The sequence below is a fragment of the Schistocerca americana genome, chromosome 1 (assembly GCF_021461395.2).
Source record: "Schistocerca americana isolate TAMUIC-IGC-003095 chromosome 1, iqSchAmer2.1, whole genome shotgun sequence".
Lineage (NCBI taxonomy): Eukaryota > Metazoa > Arthropoda > Insecta > Orthoptera > Acrididae > Schistocerca > Schistocerca americana.
The window spans coordinates 709,185,986-709,211,639 of record NC_060119.1 but is presented as its reverse complement, the minus strand read 5'-3'; the positions used below and the strand labels follow the sequence as shown (position 1 = coordinate 709,211,639).

At 39.1% G+C, this 25,654-nt stretch overlaps 1 protein-coding gene and 1 pseudogene across 4 annotated transcripts in view; both read right to left on the bottom strand.

The window, feature by feature from the left end:
- The window catches only part of LOC124610014 (ran-binding protein 3), a 306,655-nt gene that overhangs the window by 263,365 nt on the left and 17,636 nt on the right, over window positions 1-25,654 (bottom strand). For 3 of the 4 annotated variants that reach the window (XM_047140123.1, XM_047140124.1, XM_047140122.1), the window contains one exon: window positions 5,690-5,729. The gene's annotated coding sequence lies outside the window, so the exon portion shown is untranslated. Of the gene's footprint in view, window positions 1-5,689; window positions 5,730-11,752; window positions 11,825-25,654 lie in introns of those variants that run through there. The other variant, XM_047140125.1, reaches the window with a different exon arrangement.
- Window positions 11,479-11,592, bottom strand: LOC124554969 (annotated as a pseudogene).

Sequence of the window (25,654 nt, the reverse complement as noted above, 5' to 3'; positions counted from 1 at the left end):
CTGCAGTGCTGGCCACAAACATTGAAGACAAAGTGCATTTCAAACGTTGTTTTTGTTGATCATTGTAATGGTCATCAACTGCAATGTTATTCTCATATACCACACTGCAATAACATACTCATGATGATCTCTGCTACAATATAATACAAATACTGATTAATTTGTGTCAGTTTCTAAGCTTTAAAGGCCTAATGCCTTAGTTCTATGACTTTTGTTCTACTTGATTGGTTATCAATGATGTAAAGTCATCTTGGTTATATGTTCTGTATGGATGTTAACAGTTACAAAAAATTATGATAGATAAATTGACTCCAACACTGACAATGTCAACAGATCTGGTAAAAAAACTGTTGTTGTCATCAGCAACTGTTTGTAATGTAATATAATAATATTGCCTGTAAATATAGAAAATGCTGCAAGAATTTTTAAGACACTGAATATGTATGTGCTTTCTATCTTTGCATGATACACAGTTTGGGAAACTACACAATGCTGCCATTTTACTGATAATGTATTTAAATCAAGAAACAGTCAGCATTGGTAAAAGAACGAGAGCAAGTGATTTCCATATGGCCACCAAAACTTCTTTCGCCAGCAATGATTCAATCAACACTCCTATTCAAAATGATGATGCCAGTGCGCAATAAGATATCCTAGTACTCAGATAATTCAGAAGGAAACTTGTTAAATTTGCTACTCGAACATAGTGAAGTGCAAGGTATTTTCAGTTTGGTTAGTATAATAGATATTTACTCAGCTCATTTACTTGCATATTTCTATAGCAGTAGGAAGTTAAAGAGTCATATTTTCTAACACACTTTTATTATTCTTTCAGTTAGAACAGCGACATCGAACTAGAAACATCTTAGAGACAGTTACAAATATGAACTTAGAAGTTTTGGCAAGCAAAATCGGTTGATCTAGGGAAAAGTCCGATGAAATGTGATTCCACTTGGCCTTAGCTTCACAGTACGAACTTCTTACAAGATATTTTAATTGTAACAATTATGTACACCTTATGTATTATCTTAGAAGATAGGTTAGTAAAAGCCAAATCTACATTTATACCATTTGTAAACTTAGAGAGAGCTTTTGACAATGTTGACTGAAATGCCCTTTACAATCTGAAGGTAGCTGGAGTAAAATAAAGGGATTGCAAGATTATGTACAAGGAGCAATCAAATTAAAACAAGACAGACAGAAAAAAGTAAACTGTTTATTATTTCAAAAGTAATCACTGTAAGTGTTAATATATTTATCCAATGGTGAGACAAGATGGACAATGCCTTCATGGAAAAATGTTAGCAGTTGCCTGCCGATCCATGACTGCACCAGGACATGCATCTCTTCATCCAAAGCAAATTGACAGCCATGAAAGCCTTTCTTCAGGGCTCCAAAAATATGGAAATCACATTGGGACAGATCAGAAGGATGTGTAAGGGCTTCCCAGCAGAACTTCTGCAGCATACTCTAAACATCCTTGGCAACATGCAGGGTGGATATTATCCTGCAACAGAATGCTGCCATCTGTCAACACTCCTCGAAATTTGGACTTGATGGAGTGCATCAATTTTTGCAAAGTGTCTACATTATTCCGTTGTGGGTTAATCATAACACCATATTCCTGAAAATGAATGAGCTGCAGGTCCTTGCAGTCAAAGAAAAAGGTCATCATGACTTTCCTGAAGATGGTGTGCCTTTGGATTCGAATACAATGTGGAAGTTTCGCTGGAAAGCCCACACATCCTCCATACAATCTTGATCTCTCCCCACATGATTTCCAAATTTTTGGAGCCCTGAAGAAAAACATGAGGTTTTGATTTTGCAAGATGGAACCATTCATTACCATTCATCAACATTTGTGAATGTGATACCTTCAGCTGAAGCCAGATCTGTGTGTGGGATGGTATCATTAGATGGACACACAGTCCCTATCTTTCCATCAGACACTTCGATTGAAATGGTGCACGAATATTTATGAACCTCATTGTGCCTGTACATTATATGATTTTACACCAAAAATTCTTGAGGGTGACAACTTTCAACAGCAAACAATTCAGCACAAGGAATGGCTATCTTAATTTACTGACCTGAATCCCACTGACACACACACGCACACACACACACACACACACACACACACGCACACACACACACACACAAAAAAATCAAAAACTGTTTAGGTTACTGAAAGAAAACAAAATCAAAATATGACAAAAAAAAAAAAATTAAAATTCCCAGTTACACTGATACATGTATGCATTTATAAACAGAGCTGCATTAGTACCATACAACATGTTTAATAATTAACTTTTCAATACTAAATTAAAAAAAAGTTCAGTTATTATTAGTGACTCCTTTGGCCTGGCTTATAGACAAATGTCTTCCAAGGAGGGTTTAATATTAGAAATAAACGGAGTTTCCTAATGATGTTTTGCTGAGTTCTGTCCTTTCAAAGCAGCCAATCCAGAAAATCTGGTTTTGCGAAACTAGGATGCTGCAAATGGTAATAGCACACAGAATGCTCATTTTCAGTACAGAAAACTCATCAATCCACCCTGCCCAAAATTGAAAGAGCGATTTCATTCTAAACTGTCTTTTGATTTGTCATTTGCATGAATTCTATGGAGACTACTATTTTAGTAATTGAGAGACATTCGAGATGATTGTCTGGAAGACAGAGCTACAGGGGGCCATCAACTGAGGTTCTGTCAACGTAGGAGGTTGGTTTATGAAATTGTAATAAATTTACTTACTCTTGGTAGTTTGAAGTTTTGGCATCAAAATACTCATTGTTATCGTATGAAAAAAGAGAGCGGGGGTGAGGGGTGTGTGTGTGTGTGTGTGTGTGTGTGTGTGTGTGTGTGTGTGTGTGTGTATATGTGTGTGTGTGTATGTGTGTGTGTGTGTGAGGGGGGGGGGGGGGGTTATGACTGAAAACTGTGCAGGGCATTGTGAAAGAAGTGTAAACATAAGAGATTACTTAGGACCGGAAAAGCAGTCGGACTTAACAGAGATAACCCAAAGAATTTCAGACAAATATCCCTACTATGTACCAGCTACAAATTATTCCAGAGAATATTACTTACCAGATTAACTCCTTACATCAAAGCCAACCTTCCTACATACTAAGTTGATTTTCGAACATGTACAAAGTGTTGGGCTCGAGTACTGTTTCCCACAATCTACACTTAGAAAGGCTTCCAAAACATAAAGATAACTGGCCTGGTTCACAACGATCTCACATCAGCTTACAATACAATACAGATTGAGAGGCGACTGCTTAAGCTAACTACAGTAATCTAATGCTACCAGATTTACACCTTATACAAAAACATGTTAATAGATATGGAAATCAAGGTTTCACTTCATGGCATGAACAGCACAAACATGGCTGCAAATAATGGCCTGCCACAGGGTTTGGCACTAGCACCCCATAAGATGGTACAATTGCAATGAGACTCCCCTAAATTGAATGTTTTTTTGTGGCACTTCCTGGTGGAAATGTTATGGGCATTTCTTTCTCAGGGAAGCAACTGCAATTGGTGTTTCTTGATTCACTATAAATATGGCTCTTTCCTCATATAAAAGCAGCTGAATAACAGAACTTTATTTGGCGGTAAGATGATGTGTGCCTCAATGGCATAAATCAGTATGCAATTCGTTAAACAATGTTGTACACGACTAATGGACTCACTGCAAGGGTCTAGATGACAGAGCTCGTTTCACATGGCCTCCACATTCACCCGATCTCACACATGCAATTTCTACCCTTGGGGGTCCACAAAGAATTATGTGTTCGTGTCTCCACCACCAGCTGATCTACCAGACTTAAGGAGGAGGAGGAGGAGGAGGAGGAGGATTGGGTTTAACATCCCGGCGACATCGAAGTCATTGAAATAAAATGAAATGATTGTATGGCATTGTTGGCCAAGAGGCCCCATGCGGGGGAGTTCAGCCACCATATTGCAAGTCCTTTTTAGTTGACGCCACTTTGGCGACTTGTGGATCAATGATGCTGAAAACGATGATGGACACACAACACCCAGTCCCCTGCCAGGAATCGAACCTGGGCCTCCTTTGTGGTAGGTGGAAACGCTACCGCTACGCTATGGAGGCGGACATCGAAGTCATTAGCGATGGAGCACACACGGGGAAGGAAATCGGCCATGTACTTCCAAAGGAACCATCCCTGCATTTGCCTGCAGTGATTTTAGGGAAATCATGGAAAACCTAAATCTGGATGGCTGGGCACGGGCTTGAAGTGTCATCCTTCCAAAAGCGAGTCCAGTGTGCTAAACATGGCGTCACCTCGCTCTGTTAAGAAACAGGATTGAAGCAGTTGTTGCAACAGTTACTCCAGACACACTAATCAACATTTGGGAAGCACCCTTCTATCAATTCAATCTGTGCCCTGTGATAATGCTGCTAACACTGAAGAATTATAGGAAAAGCAATTTGAATTTCTATTTAATTTTTAGTAGTATTTATAATTTTAAGTTCAATCTAATAAAAGCTACAAAGCCTTAAAATCTCATATTCATTTGAAAGACACAGTATATAAATATGTGCTAAGATAGGACAGTGTCTCGAAATATCGTACTAGAATTTTGTTACCAGCTGTTATGCTCATCTGACAATATGATGCTTTCAGTTTCTGTGTGGCTGCAGGAGGTAGTCAATATGTAAAACAAGCCGGACACTGATACAGAATATAACAGTGCCTTTTGAAATGTTAGCAAGAGGTTGCCCAGTAATACAGAAAAATTCTTCAGAAACAAGTAACTATTAACAACTAAATGAGAAAAATTAGTAATGCTGCCACATATGCAAACGGAAGATACGGACATATGATATGTGTAACCTCTGGCAAGGGCACCTACAGTAAGTGTATTGCTGATTTTGCCAGCTGGTCATGTGAATTTCCACAGTGGACAAATATGAGGCTGCCCAGTAGCAGCCTGTTCAGCTGGTGCCATCCTAATCACCTCTGTCTGTGTACTCTGACCACAGCAACAGTTTACTGGGTGCACCGTGTTATGAATTATGAATGTGTGATTTTCACCACTGCTAGGCTTAAGGGAACTCTGACTATTAAACACCTGCTTGCCAACAAAGTAGTGCTTGAACTTTATTCAGCTTAATCAGCAATCATCTCATATTAACTTCTATTGTGACTCAAATGAATATTCTGCCAGTACTGTTTGGTTTATGGATTAACATACTATTTTAATTCGTTATTATGGAAGGACTTCTGTTCAATAAATGTTGTTGGCTATAATTGATTGAAAACATCTCTATACTACACACAAATAAAACTGAATTGAGAATGAAATGTCAAGACCAATTTTTTTCTGTACATTCAGTATTCCCACATGCAGATTTTTTTCTATTCTAACTGTGGTATTACAAAATATTCTTTATATTTAGTGTGTAGAACAACTTTGTACAAAATACTCTGGCACACAAATCCTCTAAATTGCAATCTACATGAGTAAAACACTGGCAAGTATAATGAGTCAGACGTTCCTTCCAATCGATCTGTAGAGATTAGCATGCAGTGTCAGTATTCTGTTAGTTGTTCAAAATTTCAGCTGTTCTATATTAGAGTTTTCAGATTATATCTATAAGAAAACACACATAAGTAGAGTAATTCTCATTTTTAAAAAAATGCATACTGTCATCTTACCTCTTTCCCTTCTATCTTCTATTATGTGGTGCATTTGTGTCTGTAACATAAATAAGGTATCATGAGAATTACATATACACCTAATGCAATAAATGCAACACATAATTCTTACACTCTAAAGACAGTAAAATGAAATGAAATTAGTCATTTATAAATTATTATTTACGAAAAGCATGAATGTTTAAAATTGATTTTAAAGCACTACACAATAAAATGGCTCGAGTGCCACAATGATGAAGCCATTTACAGAAGCTCTCCATGGTTGAGGGATGCACCACAGTGAAAATGAGCAGTTTTCTCGTCACACAAACAAAATGAGGCTGACCATGGAATATGCTGGGGAAGGAAGCAGTCTTCAAAAAAGTTTGCACATTCCTCACTTTATGGAGCCGGCTTAGTCCTGCGTGAAGGAAGGGCAATACAGCCTAAAACTACCTAGCACTGCATTTCCTGTTGCAATTGGTCTAAATACAGAGGATCACAAGTGCATATTGTGTACATGGTGACACAAACTATCAATGAGTTTGCAATCCCACTCAACACTTCAAGGTGTCAGTAGTGGCCACCACGATGGCATGTAACATCTATGGAACAATAACTGTAGTACTCATTTACAAGAAGTCATCTGCCGCATAGCAGGCCAGGATGATGATCGGCTGTCCCCTGCAGGCTGAGACGTTTGTGATTTCTGGCACACAGAAGCCAATAGTATGGGATGTGTGTCACTAGTAGAGCTTGCAGCAAACTGTGTCAAATCAATAAAACAGTGCCAATGTGCACTGTAGTGCTCCAGCATGGAGCAAATACTGGACACAGAAGTACAGCCCATTACAGCCACATAGGTATCATTACCATTCTGTGACTATATTAAATAGTCTAATGCTCATCATGTTGTATGTGACCATTATCTAAACAACTGATTACACACAAGATAGATCCATTTCCCAGAGATCGATCATGTTGCTATACTTCAACTCAGTAATATGCCAATACTGGAACCTTTGCCATTGTTGAGGAACAGCAGCACTATTTGTCATGATTCCACGCTGTTTTAAGGATCTTCATTTATGAGCATGGTGTAATACTGACCTCAGTCACAGAAAGGAGTTTTCTGATGCACCTAAGTGTATGCCAACTTGCTGCTATCTTAATAACTCATTGTTGGTACACCGTGCAACAAATCCACGAACTGGATATTCCTTGCATAGTTTCACCAAACGAAATAGCAAAACCAGAAATAATCTGTGCATGAAATGTATGAAATGCTGTTATCTAAAATTATTCGAGCTGTTACTCACACTCTGAAGTCTACTATAAATACAATTCATTTAGACAGTTTTCGCAGGCACGCTGGCAACTAAGTATGCAATCGCTATCTAGCACATTGGCTGCTGCGAGGGGAGAAGAGGTATGGGAGAAACAAGACCAACCTCCTCTTGGCAGGGCAGCACACTGGAAAAAACATTACACTCACAATGCCTACGGCAATACTGTATTGCTGTGCCGCACTGAACTGTTTGCTTGCCAAGATTGCCAATGAGCGGAAACAAATCATACTGGCCTAAGTCAACCAGCTTTCACACATTCCTCTGCTCCCACATAAATGTCAAGTTGTACTATGTATACAAAATGGTCAGAAACAGTCTGAAAAGCTTATCTGGTGATGTGTGGTAAGTTGTGCTGAGAAATAAATGGTAAGAAAAAAATCCAATTTGTTGCAGTGTTCCCAAGTAATTTAGTGCTGAAGTTAGTCAAATGGGTCATTACAAACAAAATTTGAGTGGCCCGCCAGAACCTATGTCAAACACTTTATTCGTTTGATTTCTTACCAGCCGAACAATAGAGCGACATAAAAATTGGACTTTGGATGGCAGTAAGGATCAAACCTGATCCAAAGGCTGAGCAGTCTTGTGCGCTATCATCTACACAGTGAGAACAACTGACAATAACTGCATCTAGTGGATCACTTTACTTTGCATGCACAGCTGCCTGATTGGCTATCTTCAACACTAAGTAATGTGGGAATGCTGCAATGTGCCAAATTTTTTTCTGAGCAATTATTCCTCAGTCCAATCTACCCTGCAACACTCTTACAAGCTTTTCAAATTGTTTCTACCTGCCCTTTACAATGTATCACCGAAGAGTGATAAATCAAATCATACACCATACTGTGAATGGTTTATCAAGATTTCAACAACTCTAGCTCAACTAAGAATGGCTATGGTCTGGGTCGGAGTCCTGGTACTCAATGTTGACTTGTCAGGAAGATTCAGTACAGAATACACTCCGGAACCAAGGTCAACATTGATTCAGAAAACAACTTCCAAGCTATGCCTAAGTCATTTTCCAGAATACATTTCCTCCCAAGAGTCTTGAACCTACAAAATACCAGGAAACCCACAATTCTGTAAAGAACTAAACCCCTGCATATAAAATGGCTTCAAACATTCTGACTACTTTGAAGATGAGTTAATGTGTTAAATATTTGGCATTAAGCATGTAACTGTGAAAAAGTTTTCTCATTCTCAAATACTGGACGAATATAAAAAAGCACTCCATCTTCAGGCCACGAGTGGCCTATCGGGACCATCCGACCACCGTGTCATCCTCAGTGGAGGATGCGGATAGGAGGGGCGTGGGGTCAGCACACCACTCTTCCGGTCGTTATGATTATATTCTTGACCGAAGCCGCTACTATTCGGTTGAGTAGCTCCTCATTGGCATCATGAGGCTGAGTGCACTTTACGAATATAGTGCGGGTATTTTGTGAGCAGCTAGTCATGCTGACAAGATCCACATGCAGTTTCTAACTGTAATACTTCTCTTACAGTGTTAAACCATTAACATACCTCTTAATGACTGCGCCATGACAAATTTAAGTTTCTAAGTTCAGCCAATAATTAAACTAAACACCTGAAATCAAATTTTTGTTGCCCCTGGAGGAAGTCAGGTAGGCAACCTGTAATCGAAAATGTACGCCAGGTCCTGGATTAGCCATTTGGGGGAGCTTCTGCGAAGTTCCAAAGAGTTATTAAAAGTACTGAAAGAAAGACCCTCTCTGCAAAATCTGCACGCGCATTTCTGTCTTCATCTGTGTGGTGTATCAGCTTGATCTGAACAGGCACACTAAGCATAAATCCTGATGACTAATTTAGGTAATATGAATGGGTGGTCAATCTACAAAATATTGAGTCGTAGATCTAATAAAAATTACTTTACAATGTTTTAAGAAATCGCTTTCATAAACGAAATGGAACTGAAAATACCTATTACATCACACACAGACACACACACACACACACACACACACACACACACACACACATTGCTTCTCATGGACAGAGTAAGAATAATTTCAAACAGGATTGTATGCAACAAGTTCTTTTAACATTTTAAAAAGGGCTTTCCTTAGAAAGGTTTCAGTACAAGAGTAAATGGCACTCTCAAGCAAGCTTTCAATGTAAATGCCAGTTCCAAGACATTAACACTCTGAAGACCAAGTCCCAGCATACCTTGACCCCACAACTCTGTGTTACAAAGACTGCACCCAAGTATTGTTTGGGCTGCAATTTTCTCAACGTGTGAGCCATCTATCACTTAAAAACTGGACTCATATCACATGAGAACAATGTACGAATGTCTTGCTACCCGTTCCTTGACTGGTGCTGCCTTTTGTTGCCAATTTCTATAATTACTTTGAAAAGAACATTAGCAAACATAATAACTGCTTTCACGCATGGCTAAGCCAATACAACTGCACTGACATAATTTTACAAGTGTACCAGTTAGGTTTCGATTTTTGCTGTAATTCTGCTAAAAATATGTCAAGTTTGTTGTGAAAAAGAAATTTTGGAAGCTCAAGACAATTGCACAATACCTCACCTCACACTCTTTTCTTGGAGGACTGGTTGGTTGGTTGGTTGGTTTAAAAGAAGGGGGTGGGGGCACCAAACTGCTAGATCATCAGTCTCTCATTCCGATTAAAATAATTCCACAAGGATGGGAGTAAAATAATCGAGACATACAAAACACAGCTGGATAAAAAGGAGAAAACCACAAGAATGACAGAAGGGCAACAAACACTAAACTGGACAAAATCGGACAAGGAAACCATAGAGAAATGTACGAAACATGTAGAAGAGATCAAAAACAAGAGAGCAGATTACAATGGCTGGCTGACCACGAGAATAAAAAGGAGAAGCCAGCCACTTTGCAACACAACACATTAAAACCTCCACCCTAAAAGCACCAGGGTGGAGGACACAAAGGGACAAAGGACATGTGCTAAAACATAGATCAAATGATACAACCCACCCTCACGAATAAAATGTAAAACTCAATCAGTTGAAGAGGCATTGTCAGATAAAATTAGCGGCAACGAGACCGGTAACGCAAGATTTTGTTGCAGGGCAGTCAAATTAGGACAGTGCACCAGAATATGGGCCACTGTCAACCGGGTGCCGCACTGACACTGAGGTGGGTCTTCACGGTGTACTGACCGTGGGATGCCCAAGCATGGCCAATGTGGAGCCGGTAGAGAACCACGGAGTCCCTGCAAGAGGCCCGCATGGAGGACCTCCACACATTTATAGCCTCCTTAATGACATGCAGTTTGTTGTATGTACTGTTATGCCATTCCATCTCCCAAAGCTGAAAAAACATGCAGCGTACAAGAGAACGCAGGTCAGTTTCGGAAATTCCCACCTCTCAAAGTGGTTTCCGTGTAGCCTGTCGGCAAATTTGTTGCCTGGGATTCCGACGTGTCCTGGGGTCTGCACAAACACCACTGAACGATGGGACCATCCCCAGGGTATAGCTGGACTCCTGAATGGATGCTACCAAAGGATGGCAAGAGTAGCAATGGTCGATAGCTTGTAGGCTGATCAAGGAGTCAGTACACAGGAGAAATGACTCGCCAGGGCACGTGTGGATGTGCTCAAGAGCACGAAATATGGTCGTCAGCTCTGCAGTGAAAACACTGGAGCCATCTGGCAAGGAGTGCGTCCAATATGTCCTACATGAACATACGTGTAGTCTACATGACCATCAGCCATCGAGCCGTCAGTGTAAACCACTTCACGGCCCCAGTACACGTCGAAAATCTAGACGACGTGATAGCGGAGAGATCCAGGTTTAACGAAGTCCTTAGTGCCAGCGAAAGGTCCAGAAGAATCTGCGGCCTAGGTGTACACCATGTAGGTGTGTGTGAATGGACCTCGAGGAGAGCTGGTAATGGTAAGGACTCCAGTTCATACAGAAGGAAACGAACATGAACCACAATCATAAGCCCTGATCTGGGCCGTCGATGTGAGAGATGAACTGCCATGGTTGGGAAAAGGAGACAGTAATTCGGATGCACAGGAGAATTCCAAACGTGTGCAACGTAACTGGCCAGTAGTTGTGCACGACTAGCCTTCAATGGAGGGACTCTGGCCTCCACCAGGAGGTCACCGAACTCATTCTAGAAGCTCCCATCACTAGGCAAACACCACAGTAGTGCATTGGGTCGAGTAAACACAACGCTGAGGGCACCACAGAACCATAAACCACTTTCCTATAGTCAAGGTGGGATTGAACAAGGGCTCTGTAGAGCTGCAGCAGAGTAGAGCAATCTGCTCCCCCGTTTGTGTTGCTCAAGCAGTGAAGGGCGAAGGGCATTGAGGTGCTGCCAGCACTTCCACTTCAGCTGACGAAGGTGAGGTAACCAAGTCAATCGCGCATTGAAAACCAGTCCTAAGAATCCACATGTCTCCACTACAGTGAGTGGATCGTTATTAAGATAAAGTTCAAAAAATGTAGAATGCTTCACGATTTTGCATGTCATTCTAGCGCAGGGGCCATGCTCTTCTTGGGAGGATGATTGTACTGTCATCATTATATTAAAATTTGTAACCAATCACAAAACTAACATAAATATGAAAAATAAATCTTGAAGCTTGGTCAAACATACATCAAATTACATATGTGCCAGTAACACTTTAAAAAATGTGTAAGTGGTCAACTTCCTACGACCGATATTCTTCTAAGTGGCTGGCCTCCAAAGTTTTAAACATTTTCACTTACTTAATGTCACCTCTACTATTGGCAGGAGCAGCCCACTGACAATGATGATTGTTTCCTCAGCAATGGCAAACACTTTGGACCAGGATATTTCTTACTTCTTTCGGATATTACTTAAAGTCCTGTTGAAACAATTAACAATTACGAGGTGAATGAGCATACTACTTGTACCTCAAAGGGAGGAAAGAATATTATGATTTAATGTCTTGTTAATGAGGTGTCTCTTACAGATAGAACACTAGTTCAGACGGGGGGAAAAATGGTTGTGCCATTACTAAGGAAACCCTTCTGGTAAGGGTTTAATTAACTTAGGGAAATCAAGGAAAAGCTAAATCAGCATGGGCTGGACAGGAAACAGAACCCTGCACTCCTTAGATGGCAATCCAGAGCTTCCGTCTAGTACCTCCCTACTCCATTAATGTGGAGATGTACTACTACATGTATGTTGCATAATACTACTTCTGTGAGTGTCACAGACAAAATTAATTTAATAACTTAATACACTACATTTATTCTAATCTGTCAGCTTAGATTTAATAGCATCGTGAAGAACACTTCAGGATTTCTTGTTACAACTTGTTGACTAAAAAGCAAATCTTTCTCAATCCAAGCATTCAGTGCACTTAACAAATAAACAAACAATTCTGAAATTTATTAGGTGAATTGTGTGACCTCTCGAATTATTATATCATGTATTTTGCATTTCTAATTCATTTCTGTTGGAAGTCACACTGATAAACATGCAGCCTACATGCATACAATGCACGAAGTAACAAGGCTGCTGACACTCCCTCACTTTAGCCCGCCCACCCTTCTCTCTCTCTCTCTCTCTCTCTCTCTCTCTCTCTCTCATACACACACACACACACACACACACAGTGCAACAGAGTTTGTGTAACAGATTAACTGTTTTATCAGCTTTCAAAATATTATTAGGTACTGACAACAATATTCAGTTTTTGTACCATCTAATAAAAACAGAAAGTACTTTAATAATGTAGGGCAAATGAGAAAGACATCACTCATTACTTAACTTACAATAAATTCTCAATATACTTCAGTAATTTTACGGGAAATTTCAAAAATATTTAAACCTTTTGCAAACAGAAATCACAACACTGCACATTCCTTACAACTGAAAGAATTTGCTATTGCAACAGACATTTTTAAGAGGTTCTTTGGAGACGTAAATCACTGATGTTTCTCACTTTGATGATGTACAATGCATACTGTCAAGATGCTCTGCTTATGTCACATTGCAACAAAAAATAGCTGTTCTCACAGTATTGAGTGAACTACTGCCTCTAAAAATTAACAGAGTCTTTTAGAAACTAAATTTAAAGGAACATTGAATGGACTGAACAGTATTACGTCTTATTTAGAATTAACTCTTGCTTCACATTTTTAATGATATGGACACAAATTTCAATATTACTCTATACATAACTGAAGAGCCTATGTGCTCTGAAACAATGTGCATTTATGGTGTTTCTTTTTTTTCTTAAATGGATCTGATGTTACAACTGATATTTTGAAACAAGCATAAATTAAACACAGGGAACATAGTAGTAAACTTTGCACACTTTTCTTATTATTTTCAATTCATGTTGTTATAAAGGAAAGTAAGTCCTCACTGAAGAACAGCTTTGATCGTCATTCAACATTTTCATTAGAGGAATATCCTTCCAAGCTTGTGCCACACCTAATCCTGATTCTTTGCTACACACATCATATTCATGCAAAACCCACAGAGTTAATTTATGCTTCCATGCCTCCTATTCAAGTCCTGGCACACTAACATCCTGCATTTAAAGGCAGGTTCAACAAAGGAAACAGCTGTGTCAATACATGAACTTCACTGCAATAAATACACAATTTTTCATACATCCCTAATCACCTACTAGATGTCCCTTTATACAGGGTCTTACAAAAACATACGGCCAAACTTTCAGGAAATATTGCTCACATACAAAGAAAGAAAATATGTTATGTGGACATGTGTCCGGAAACGCTTACTTTCCATGTTAGAGATCATTTTATTACTTCTCTTCAAACCACATTAATCATGGAATGGAAACACACAGCAACAGAATGTACCAGCGTGACTTCAAACACTTTGTTACTGGAAATGTTCAAAACGTACTCCGTTAGCGAGGATACATGCATCCACCCTCCGTCGCATGGAATCCCTAATGCGCTGGTGCAGCCCTGAAGAATGGCGTATTGTATCACAGCCGTCCACAATACGAGCACGAAGAGTCTCTACATTTGGTACCGGGGTTGAGTAGACAAGAGCTTTCAAATGCCCCCATAAATGAAAGTCAAGAGGGTTGAGATCAGGAGAGCTTGGAGGCCATGCAATTGGTCCGCCTCTACCAATCCATCAGTCACCGAATCAGTTGTTAAGAAGCGTTCGAAGACTTCGACTGAAATGTGCAGGAGCTCCATCGTGCATGAACCACATGTTGTGTCGTACTTGTAAAGGCACATGTTCTAGCAGTACAGGTAGAGTACCCCGTATGAAGTCATGATAACGTACTCTATTGCGCGTAGGTGGAAGAACATAGGGCCCAATCAAGACATCACCAACAATGCCTAACCAAACGTTCACAGAAAGTCTGTGTTGATGACGTGATTGCACAATTGCGTGCGGATTCTCGTCAGCCCATACATGTTGATTGTGAAAATTTACAATCTGATCACATTGGAATGAAGCCTCATGCGTAAAGAGAACATTTGCACTGAAATGATGATTGACACATTGTTGGATGAACCATTCGCAGAAGTGTACCCGTGGAGGCCAATCAGCTGCTGATAGTGCCTGCACACGCTGTACATGGTACGGAAACAACTGCTTCTCCAGTAGCACTCTCCATACGCCGACGTGGTCAACGTTACTTTGTACAGCAGCAACTTCTCTGACGCTGACATTACTGTTATCGTCAACTGCATGAAGAATTGCCTCATCCATTGCAGGTTTCCTCGTCGTTCTAGGTCTTCCCCAGTCGCGAGTCATAGGCTGGAATGTTCCGTGCTCCCTAAGACGCCGATCAATTGCTTCGAACGTCTTCCTGTCGGGACACCTTCGTTCTGGAAATCTGTCTCGATACAAACGTACCGCGCCACGGCTATTGCCCCTTGCTAATCCATACATCACATGGGCATCTGACAACTCCGCATTTGTAAACATTGCACTGACTGCAAAACCATGTTCGTGATGAACACTAACCTGTTGATGCTACGTACTGATGTGCTTGATGCTAGTACTGTAGAGCAATGAGTCGCATGTCAACATGTCGCATGTAAGTTAACATTACCTTCCTTCAATTGGGCCAACTGGTGGTGAATCGAGGAAGTACAGTACATACTGACGAAACTAAAATGAGCTCTAACACGGAAATTAAGTGTTTCCGGACACATGTCCACATAACATCTTTTCTTTGTTTGTATGTGAGGAATAATTTCTGAAAGTTTGGCCGTACCTTTTTGCAACACCCTGTATAAATGGACACTGTCAATCTGGCTTTGGGGAAATTTTGAACAGCCATTGACAGACTGTGCAGGTCACCAAAACAAGGTAAACTTCAGAAGGTGCTTTACAGCCTACTACATCTGAACCCCACACACCCCATCCCTTTCTCTGAATTGCACATATGGAAACTATTCCACAACATTGTATTCTCCAGTCTTGTAACCTCCTAAAATTGTCTCTGCTGTCCTAATACTTTCACTCCTGTTCCCACAATTTTCTGACATCACTATTCTTGTATCACCAACTACATACTTTTCTCTGCACCCTGACTTTAGCTATGTTTGTGCCCCCACATCCAAGTTGTTTTTTGAGCAATGACTTGTATCACAGTGGAAGATATATGAGATTTGCAAAATTTTACAAACACACAGGTAAAACATGAAACTTCTCAGAACAAAAAAACCTTATAACATGAAAAAAATGAATATGTAAATATTTAGGTTTAGCCTTTTAATATTGCATATAACACAAATACAACTTAAGCACATTTGTTTCCAGTGATCTGTAGTCTACTTCTGGGTCACCCCATGATTACCAATGTAACATCTGTATAACTGACAATGAAACATTGAAGAATTAATATGAAAATAAGAAACTGATAAACTTCAATGGGACAGTACACAGTGAAGGTTAGGAACAGGAAGTACAGCACATGAAACACAACTAACTTCCACGGAATGGCCCTTTCCCAGCAGAAGAGTTACTGCCCTGCTCCAGACATGCAACATAAAAGCCACTTGTTTGGTTTGGAGTATGCTCCTTAGCACTGGGACTGTGCATGCATGCTCACATTCAGTTCTGACTGTAACAATTTTTGCAATCAAGAATGATTTGCGTAACCATCAAGGAATTGGTGGGAATGGGTCACACAGTTAATATAACTGAAGTTATGCTGTGATAAAGCTTTCATTCCGCTTTCCAAAAATTTTATAAACCACTTTGCAGGTAATGACAGTCACAGCAGAAGAGGAAATGACAGGAAGCTGCATTTCGCCCAGTAATTTATTTCATATGATTAATTCCTGTACCATATGAATAAACAACCAAAAGACATAGCAGGGTCATTCTAATAATGGAACTTAACAAAAATGTGTGTACTGCAGGTACTCACATCTCAGTTTTCTCTCCTCAGTGACAAGTCTCATAAGGAAAGAAGGAAAAAAAAGACGCATGGTTCTTGTACCAAAGAGGTGTACTGAAATGAAGTAAGAAGATTTCTATCATGCAATTCGCAATAGATGACTTCGCATATTTATACATAATGTCTTTTTGAAGCACAACACTGCTTGGCCTTACACTACAGCTGCAGCATAACAACTAATCACAAATATCAGTTGGTAACAGTTTTCTCACACCCCCTGGAATCCTGAGCCACTATTTTCATTCTAATGTGTGTTACAATGTTGTAGCAATTACATAAAGAAGTACTGCAAAAGGGGGCACTAGTATGACCAATGATCTTTTGTCACTGTTTACTTAGAAACTTACTTCCTAGGTAAACTTACTGGCAGATTAAAACTGTGTGCCCGACCGAGACTCGAACTCGGGACCTTTGCCTTTCGCGGGCAAGTGCTCTACCATCTGAGCTACCGAAGCACAACTCACGCCCGGTACTCACAGCTTTACTTCTGCCAGTATCTCGTCTCCTACCTTCCAAACTTTACAGAAGCTCTCCTGCGAAGTTGGTAGAGCACTTGTCCGCGAAAGGCAAAGGTCCCGAGTTCGAGTCTCGGTCGGGCACACAGTTTTAATCTGCCAGTAAGTTTCATATCAGCGCACACTCTGCTGCAGAGTGAAAATCTCATTCTGCTTACTTCCTAGGTGATTCTCAAACTGGGATGGCTTCTTTTACGGAACAGATTACTAAACATTACCCTCATGAAGATTATAAGAGCTAGAAGTATTGAAGCAGTGTTATTAATGTGCTCATAATTTTCATGTGATTGGAAACAATTCAAGTCTAACTGTCCCCTTCCAAACATCATCTACAATAACCAAGACCAAAAACTCTAATGATTCCGCAATAATACCTCCTCATATAGGGCTGTCACTATCACAGTAAGAGTTCCTTTAGTAAAGTGGAATGACATTCCACCTTCTAGGTTCTATTATAAAATGTTGAAATTCTCAACAACAACATACCTTAACATCAGAAAGAACTGTTGGAATCTTCTTTCAAATGAACTCAAACATCAACCCATAATGAAACATAATTTTTATAAACATTAATTATACTTTCAGGAATCAAAACTCAAATGTCTTTTCTATACAATACTGCAAATGCTATACCACAAATCAACACACACATTGTGCACCAAAAAATTTATCAGTTCAATACATTTTAAGTGAAATTAAAGGTTTATAAAAATGTGCATTTCTCTTATAAAACTTCCATTGTTTTAAATATCCCTTCTCTTTATCATTCTTGATATCAAAGAGAGACATAAAAGAAAACAGTCACAACTACTGAACTGAATATACAGCAACGAATAAAATTTCCAGTCTCATTATCCTAGTATGAATAAATTAATTCATTTCCCTTACTGATTTTTCAGTGGAATAGGTGAGTTGTATATTATTCCCAACTAGTCATACATTATTCCCAACTTTTCACAGTATTATCTAAAATCTTGTAGCCCATTCAACAGTGAGCTGTTCATGCTCATGTCCTCACAAATACAGTACAAAACCCCATTTCTGCCTTACACCTACAGGGTGGGGCAAATAAAAGTGGCCCAGCTGAGTGGATGCAACTGATATGAATTTGTAGCAGCATTAATGGAAGAGGAAAATACTACAGTTTCTTTTAACAGGATGGAGCAATTGCCCTTACAGCCTGTCGGACCTTGGAGTATATTTACACAGTCTTCACATCTGACAGAGTTGTTAGCAGAGGTCAGTCTGGTCACAGCCCTAGCTGGCCACCCAGGTCACCTGACCTATGAGTGTGTCATTACTTTGTGTGTGTGTGTGTGTGTGTGTGTGTGTGTGTGTGTGTGTGTGTGTGTGTGTGTGTAGGGGGGGGGGGGGGGGGGGGGAAGCCCTTAAGTCTAAGGTATATTGCAACAACTCCCATATTCTTCAAGAAACACAGCAATCCCAGCAGTCTAGCTTCAATCTGCTTTCAGAAACCTGCCGACCAGGGCCCACAAGTGTCAAGAGGTGAATGCTAGTCAGTTTCAACATCTGATATAATCTGGTTAGTAATGTGTTTCCTTTCCTCTGCTGTGGTTTTTTGTACCCTGGAACTCTGTTCCATTTTTATTTGCCCCACCCTGTATTTGTGCAGTTTCTCTACATTTATGTAAATCTTTATGTCCATAAGCGGCTGCAAACTAACATAAATTGCTACATCATTTTGTAATGATGTGTCACTGATCAATTTATGGGCTATTTAAATACATTAATTTTATATTTGGGTTCTTGCTGCACATTTATAGATATGTATGCATGAAAGTTTAATACATACATCAACAAATACTTTTTTTTTTTTTACAAAGAATTTTAAGAAAGTTTTAAATATCACCTTGAAAATATAAAATTACATAATTGAGTTTGTTTGTTAATACATGTCTGTGGTTCTGGCAGACAACAAAATTCCTGCGCCACAGTGCTGTAATCACACCTCTAAATGAGAGGAAACAAACTTGGCACAGTAGAGTAGCGCACTTGCATCTAAATAGTTCGATTCTGTAAATGACGTGTGCAAAATCATATAAATCAAAGATAACTAACAGTCAGTGGGGGGCTGGGGGCATATTCAAGGAAAGCTGTGTTCAAAACTGTAAGCAACAGTAACAACCTAGACAAGTACTGATTATGCAGGTGGACTTCAATGCCAGGGTATACGATCCATATGGGCCTATGCCTCACATAGCCTTAAATTCACACGATACTAACCTACCATTTTTCCATTATAATGTACAGGGTTTACGAAACCAAACAGACATTACTGAATCATTTATCACAGGAATGTTGTTGTTGTTGTTGTTGCTGCTGCTGCTGAACATCAGGAATCGGTAGAAAACATTCATTATTTCATGTTAGAAGGCTATAAACTATCAAGGAAAGCTGTGTTCAAAACTGTAAGCAACAGTAACAACCTAGACAAGTACTGATTATGCAGGTGGACTTCAATGCCAGGGTATACGATCCATATGGGCCTATGCCTCACATAGCCTTAAATTCACACGATACTAACCTACCATTTTTCCATTATAATGTACAGGGTTTACGAAACCAAACAGACATTACTGAATCATTTATCACAGGAATGTTGTTGTTGTTGTTGTTGTTGTTGCTGCTGCTGCTGAACATCAGAAATCGGTAGAAAACATTCATTATTTCATGTTAGAAGGCTATAAACTATCAATACTCAACAATGGTGATGGTGCTGCCACTTACTTGAGAAAGTTAAATTTTATAGAAAATCCACAGAAAAATTAATTTGTCAACAGAGAACTTGTTCACCCAAATAATTCAAAACTGCAATTCCCAAATTCATGTTTTGTTCTGTCTCCTTCTTTGTTATAAGTACTATAGCCCCCTGGTGGCAATTTTGATGCTTTCCTGAAATTGCTTGAAGTTTTGAGTAAATTAAAATGTGTAAAACTTGTCTTGCTTAGAGATCTGAGTATCAACACTACATGACAGCCAGGAAAGTGAACATTTTAGAGAATGTATTTCATCTAACGGGCTGAAGATCTACTAGGACTAGCACCCACTAGAATAGATAACACACATCGTGGTTCAATAGATCATGTTGCAGCAAATTCTGATCCTATCCTCTCAGCAGACATCATAAATTGTCACTTCTCAAATGATTTAGGTCAGACCAAAGACATAGGTTAAGTCATGAATCTTGGAAATCAGTTATTACCATCACTGAGGCCAACAATAAATGGAACTCTTTCTTAGAGCTTCTGACTGGGCAAATAAATATTATCATCCTATTTAAAAAATGAGTGTTCAAAAAACCACCATTTAAATTAAAATGTGTGAGATTTGAAGTTAGAACGAAAGTTCTGAAAGAAAAAATTGGAAACATGTATAGCTCACACAGACTGACTAACTCTGAGTTACATATAGAACTCTACAAGCAATACAAGTATCAGTATAACAATGTCAGGAGAATGTTGTTGCTGTTGTTGTGGTCTTCAGTCCTGAGACTGGTTTGATGCAGCTCTCCATGCTACTCTATCCTGTGTAAGCTTCTTCATCTCCCAGTACCTACTGCAACCTACATCCTTCTGAATCTGCTTAGTGTATTCATCTCTTGGTCTCCCTCTACGATTTTTACTCTCTACGCTGCCCTCCAATACTGAATTGGTGATCCCTTGATGCCTCAGAACATGTCCTACCAACCGGTCCCTTCATCTAGTCAAGTTGTGCCACAAATTTCTCTTCTCCCCAATCCTTTTCAGTACCTCCTCATTAGTTATGTGATCTACCCATCTAATCTTCAGCATTCTTCTGTAACACCACATTTCGAAAGCTTCTATTCTCTTCTTCCCTAAACTATTTATCGTCCATGTTTCACTTCCATACATGGCTACACTCCATACGAATACTTTCAGAAATGACTTCCTGACACTTAAATCAATACTGGATGTTAACAAATTTCTCTTCTTCAGAAACGCTATCTTGCCATTGCCAGCCTACATTTTATATCCTCTCTACTTCGACCATCATCAGTTATTTTGCTCCCCAAATAGCAAAACTCCTTTACTACTTTAAGCGTCTCATTTCCTAATCTAATACCCTCAGCATCACCAGACTTACTTCGACTACATTCCATTATCCTCGTTTTGCTTTTGTTGATGGTCATCTTATATCCTCCTTTCAAGACACTATCCATTCCGTTCAACTGCTCTTCCAAGTCCTTTGCTGTCTCTGACACGAGAATAAATGTGTAGAATTAGCCAGAAGATACTAAGCCCTGACAATGTCTCAAAGTCCTACTGGTCAATTGTAAATGAAATAAGAAACAACACAACAAAAGCTGAATATTAATATTGTAGAATTGACTGTAAATAATTATGTTATTTCTGACCCCATTCAAGTTAGCAATATTTTCAATAATTACTTTATACATACTGTCAAAAATGTCTGCACAATATGGAATAAACAACATACATTTGAGTCCACCAACAAAAAGAATTCTACCTAAAATTCTACCAGACTGCTTCCTCTTTCATTTCTTAGCCCCAATCCATATTCACCTACTACGTTTCCTTCTCTTCCTTTTTCTACTGTCGAATTCCAGTCACCCATGACTATTAAATTTTCGTCTCCCTTCACTACCTGAATAATTTCTTTTATCTCTTCATACATTTTCTCAATTTCTTCATCATCTGCAGAGCTAGTTGGCATATAAACTTATACTACTGTAGTAGGCGTGGGCTTTGTGTCTATCTTGGCCACAATAATGCGTTCACTATGCTGTTTGTAGTAGCTTACCCGCACCCCTATTTTTTTTATTCATTATTAAACCTACACCTGCATTACCCCTGCTTTTGTATTTATAACCCTGTATTCACCTGACCAAAAGCCTTGTTCCTCCTGTCACCGAACTTCGCTAATTCCCACTATATCTAACTTTAACCTATCCATTTCCCTTTTTAAATTTTCTAACCTACCTGCCCGATTAAGGGATCTGACATTCCACGCTCCAATCCGTAGGACGCCAGTTTTCTTTCTCCTGATAACAACGTCCTCTTGAGTAGTCCCCACCCGGAGATCCGAATGGGGGACTATTTTACCTCCGGAATATTTTACCCAAGAGGACGCCATCATCATTTAATCATACAGTACACTAACGCGAATTCTTTACAGACGAATGGAAAAACTGATAGAAGCCGACCTCGGGTAAGATCAGTTTGGGTTCTGTAGAAATGTTGGAACACGTGAGGCAATACTGACCCTACGACTTATCTTAGAAGCTAGATTAAGGAAAGACAAACCTATGTTTCTAGCATTTGTAGACTTAGAGAAAGCTTTTGACAATGTTGATTGGAATACTCTCTTTCAAATTCTGAATGTGGCAGGGGTAAAATACAGGGAGCGAAAGGCTATTTACAATTTGTACAGAAAGCAGATGGCAGTTATAAGAGTCGAGGGGCATGAAAGGGAAGCAGTGGTTGGGAAGGGAGTGAGACAGGGTTGTAGCCTCTCCCCGATGTTATTCAATCTGTATATTGAGCAAGCAATAAAGGAAAAATAAGAAATGTTCGGAGTAGGTATTAAAATCCATGGAGATGAAATTAAAACTATGAGGTTCGCCGATGACATTGTAATTCTGTCAGAGACAGCAAAGGACTTGGAAGAGCAGCTGAACGGAATGGACAGTGTCTTGAAAGGAGGGTATAAGATGAACATCAACAAAAGCAAAACGAGGATAATGGAATGTAGTCGAATTAAGTCAGGTGATGCTGAGGGAATTACATTAGGAAATGAGACACTTAAAGTAGTAAAGGAGTTTTGCTATTTGGGGAGCAAAATAACTGACGATGGTCGAAGTAGAGAGGATATAAAATGTAGACTGGCAATGGGAAGGAAAGCGTTTCTGAAGAAGAAAAATTTGTTAACATCGAGTATAGATTTAAATGTCAGGAAGTCGTTTCTCAAAGTATTTGTATGGAGTGTAGCCATGTATGGAAGTGAGACGTGGACAATAAATAGTTTAGACAAGAAGAGAATAGAAGCTTTCGAAATGTGGGGCTACAGAAGAATGCTGAAGATTAGATGGGTAGATCACATAACTAATGAGGAGGTATTGAATAGAATTGGGGAGAAGAGGAGTTTGTGGCACAACTTGGCAAGAAGAAGGGACCAGTTGGTAGGACATGTTCTGAGACATCAGGGGATCACAAATTTAGCATTGGAGGGCAGTGTGAAGGGTAAAAATCGTAGAGGGAGACCAAGAGATGAATACACTAAGCAGATTCAGAAGGATGTAGGTTGCAGTAAGTACTGGGAGATGAAGAAGCTTACACATGATAGAGTAGCATGGAGAGCTGCATCAAACCAGTCTCAGGACTGAAGACCACAACAACAAAAAGAACTGCAGTACACTACTTGCAATAAGCAGCCGAAAAAAATACTCAAGATTGTATGAAATTTCTCCATACATATTGAAGAAACGCAAACATGAACTAGTGAAACCATTAGGTCAACTAATGAACTGTGTTCTCGAAGATGGTGTATTTCCTGAAAGCTGAATGTGGCTGCAGTCATAAAGCGAGAAGCCTTGATCTCAACACGTAGCAAAACTACTGAGACAATAATATTTAAGGAATCTTCAAACATTACAGCACTGCTGACATTTTAGGTGATGCCCAACACTGTTTCAGAAGAGGTCGAACTGGTATGTCAGCAACAGTAAAATTTGTCCGTTCAGTACTTCGGACAAAGAAAATGTCCAAGCAGCAAGTGTACTCCCACATCTCTCAAAAGCTTTTGATAAAATACATCATGATATTCTATATAATTATGAAGAAATACTGGATACTTTTTGGTGTTCCTCAGGGCCCCATTTTAGATCCATTCCTATTCCCATGTTATGTAAATATTTTCCCAAGTTCTCTAGATAATAAGCATTTGATCATTATGATGCTGATGACACATCTGGTGTCTATTGTGCAGACAATGAGCCCCACCTAATTGAAGAGATTGAAAACTTTACTGAAAAGACAGAAGGAGCCAACTTAAAAACAAATATTATGCACTTTAAACCGAGTGGTCCAAATACTGCAATTGATGAAATTCTGTCTTACACTTGTTTGGAATGTAAATTTTTGGGCTTATATATAACAGACAGACATTCATCGAAATGGCAAAAGAGGTCTGCCCATATGAATGAGATAATCACCATATCTTAATTCTGAAACCCCAAGGACTTTACATCTTGGATTAGTATACCATTTCTTGTCTTATGGAGTAGCATGAGATTTGCAACACTAATCTGAGAAGTGGTTTCATACAGCAACAGAGAGCCTTGAGGATCATAATAATATGAACAACTCACAAAATCCTATTCACTTAATTAAATATTCTCACTGTTCATGGCACATATACGCTGAAAACCATTCTGCTAGTGAAAGAAGATACTAAGTTCTTAAATAGGACCACATGAATTCACATTCCTCATATACGAAAAAATAAAAAATAATAAAAAAAAAAAAAAAAAAAAGATAAAATAGAAAATGATAAAATAAAAAACTTTTGGATGGTTAACAGAGAATTAATTTTAAGCAAAATGCCCCATGTTAAAATAGCTGTTTCTTATAATTTTTTACCAAATAAAGTTAAGATGTTAACAAAAGCAACTCAAGCAGTGGCTTATGACCATGTAACTTGAATTTAACATGAATAATAGTAATTTAACATGTTGTAAAATATGTGATTTATAATTGTGAAAAATTCACACATTTACATACAGCTGTGTAAAACACAAAATCACATGTTATGAGCAGTAATAATAACATATAAATAAAACTTACAATAAGAGTAGCAACTGCTCGCATAAGTACACCTGATCATCCTTATATATTTTTCTACATTTCAGAGACAGACACTGAGTGTGAAATAATAATCTCAAAACATGTATGTTACAAGTAAAATGATCACTTTTAAGTCTTTTCTCATCACATCCAAAAACTTCGTATTTACCATGCTAGCATAGAGAATTTATGAGCTCACTGGATTTGATTATGAAGGTGTCAATGCTCACGTGAATTTTGTTTATTGGCTATACTAGTTTCAATACTTCAGCTATTTTCTTCCTTACAGCCATGTTGGATCTCATGAGCAAAGTTACATCAATGACAAAACATACAGAATAGATGTCACAACTTACAAATGAATAAATATAATTGCTGCCATGCTTTGCTATGAATAAAAACCAACTACTAAGAAGAAAATGCAACAAAGCTAAGACGACTATGATTAGAAGCATCTATTCATCACATTTAGGCAAATACATGACATATAAATAAAATCTTACAATGGAAAATCCATGGTGGAATATAACAATGTATCACAAGGTTAGTTGCTACTCACCTTATACACCATGTCATCAAAAGTATCCAGACACCTGGCTGAAAATGACTTACAAGTTCGTGGTGCCCTCCATTGTTAATGCTGGAATTCAACATGGTGTTGGCCCACCCTTAGCCTTGATGGCACATTCCACTCATGCAGGCATATGTTCAATCAAGTGCTGGAAGGTTTCTTGGGGAATGGAAGTCCGTTCTTCATGGAATGTTACGTTGAGGAGAGGTATCGATGTCTGTTGGTGTGGCCTGGCACAAAGTCGGTGTTCCAAAAAATCCCAAAGGTGTTCTGTAGGATTCAGGTCAGGCCTCTGTGCAGGC